Raw genomic sequence first — 2,123 nt, 5'->3', positions numbered from 1 at the left:
AAGTTTGGTGTCTTGCATGTTTTTCTTTTCTTAAAAATTTTCAAAAATAAGTCTTGATGTTCATCTTGATCTTCAAAGTGTTCTTGGTGTTCATCTTGACATTCAAAGTGTTCTTGCATGCATTAGTTGTTTTGATTCATAATTTTTATGTTTTGTTTCAATTTAGTGTTTTTCTCTCTCATCATTAAAAATTCAAAAATAAAAAATATATCTTTCCTTGTTTTACTCATAAATTTCAATTTCAAAATTCTATCTTTTCAAATCTTTTTCAAAAATAAAATCTTTTTCATTTATTTTTATATATTTTTGAAATTTTTTTTAAAAATTGATTTTCAAAATCTTTTTCCTATTCTTACTTCATATTTTCGAAAATCTCACTAACATTTAATTTTTAGATTCAAAAATTTCAAGTTGTTACTTGCCTATTAAGAAAGGTTCAATCTTTAAATTTTAAAATCATATTTTTTTGTTTCTTGTTAGTCAAGTAATCAACTTTGATTTTCAAAATCATATCTTTTTAATTTTCAATCATATCTTTTTTATTGCTAATTTCAAAATCAAATCTTTTTAATTTCTTCTTCAATCATATCTTTTCAATCATATCTTTTTTTAAATAAATTACAATCATATCTTCTCAATCAAATCTTTTTCAAAATAATTTCAATAATTTTAATCATATCTTTTTCAAAAATTAATTTTCAAAATCTTTTCTAACTTCCTATCTTTTTAAATTTGATTTTCAAATCTTTTTTTCAATTAACTACCTGACTTTCTATTTGATTTTAAAAATTTTCTATTTCAATCATATCTTTTTCAAAACCACCTAACTAATTTTCTCTCTCTAATTTTCGAAAACTCCTTCCCCTTTTTTTCAAAATTTTTTTATTAACTAATTGTTATAAATTTTAATTTAATTTAATTTTTCTTTTTTAATTTTTGAATTCTAATTAATATTTAAAATAAAAACAAAAATATTTTTACTTTATTTTAATTAATTTTCGAATCTTTCTCTTCTCCTTCTTCTATTCTCCTCTTTTTCTACTCACATAAAGGAATCTCTATACTGTGACATAGAGGATTCCATATTTTCTTTTCTGTTCTCTTCTTTTTCATATGAGCAGGAACAAGGATAAGAACATTCTTGTTGAAGCTGACCCTGAACCTGAAAAGACTCTGAAGAGGAAGCTAAGGGAAGCTAAAGCACAACTCTCTGAAGAAAACCTGACAGAAATTTTCGAAAAAGAAGGAGACATGGCCGAAAATAATAACAATGGTGGAGATGCAAGAAAGATGCTTGGTGACTTTATTGCACCATCTTCTAACTTCTATGGAAGAAGCATCTCATTTCCTATGATTGGAGCAAACAATTTTGAGCTAAAGCCTCAATTAGTTTCTCTGATGTAACAGAATTGCAAGTTTCATGGACTTCCATCAGAAGATCCTTTTCAGTTCTTAACTAAATTCTTGCAAATTTGTGATACTGTTAAGACCAATGGGGTTGATCCCGAGGTCTACAGGCTTATGCTTTTCCCATTTGCTGTAAGAGACAGAGCTAGAATATGGTTGGACTCTCAACCTAAAGATAGCCTGAACTCTTGGGATAAGCTGGTCACGGCTTTCTTAGCCAAGTTCTTTTCTCCTCAAAAGCTTAGCAAGCTTAGAGTGCATGTTCAAACCTTCAAACAGAAAGAAGGTGAATCCCTCTATGAAGCTTGGGAGAGATACAAGCAACTGACCAAAAAGTGTCCTTCTGACATGTTTTCAGAATGGACCATCCTGTATATATTCTATGATGGTCTGTCTGAATTATCTAAGATGTCATTGGACCATTCTGCATGTGGATCCATTCACCTAAAGAAAACGCCTGCAGAAGCTCAGGAACTCATTGACATGGTTGTAAATAACCAGTTCATGTATACTTCTGAAAGGAATCCTGTGAGCAATGGGACACCTCAGAGGAAGGGAGTTCTTGAAATTGATACTCTGAATGCCATATTGGCTCAGAATAAAATATTGACTCAGCAAGTCAATATGATTTCTCAGAATCTGAATGGATTGCAAGCTGCATCCAACATTACTAAAGAAGCATCTTTTGAAGAAGAAGCTTATGATCTTGAGAACCC

The 2,123-nt window shown here is 29.5% G+C and overlaps 1 non-coding gene across 1 annotated transcript; it reads right to left on the bottom strand.

Moving 5' to 3' along the window:
- Window positions 1-1,653: 1,653 nt before the first annotated feature.
- Window positions 1,654-1,757, bottom strand: LOC112725211 (small nucleolar RNA R71). Its single transcript, XR_003164334.1, has one exon. It is a non-coding gene; the product is annotated as a small nucleolar RNA R71 (small nucleolar RNA).
- Window positions 1,758-2,123: the final 366 nt, after the last annotated feature.

The sequence above is a fragment of the Arachis hypogaea genome, chromosome 11 (assembly GCF_003086295.3).
Source record: "Arachis hypogaea cultivar Tifrunner chromosome 11, arahy.Tifrunner.gnm2.J5K5, whole genome shotgun sequence".
Taxonomy (NCBI): domain Eukaryota; kingdom Viridiplantae; phylum Streptophyta; class Magnoliopsida; order Fabales; family Fabaceae; genus Arachis; species Arachis hypogaea.
Note: the sequence above shows the minus strand (reverse complement) of the source record. Positions and strands in the feature narration are given on the sequence as shown.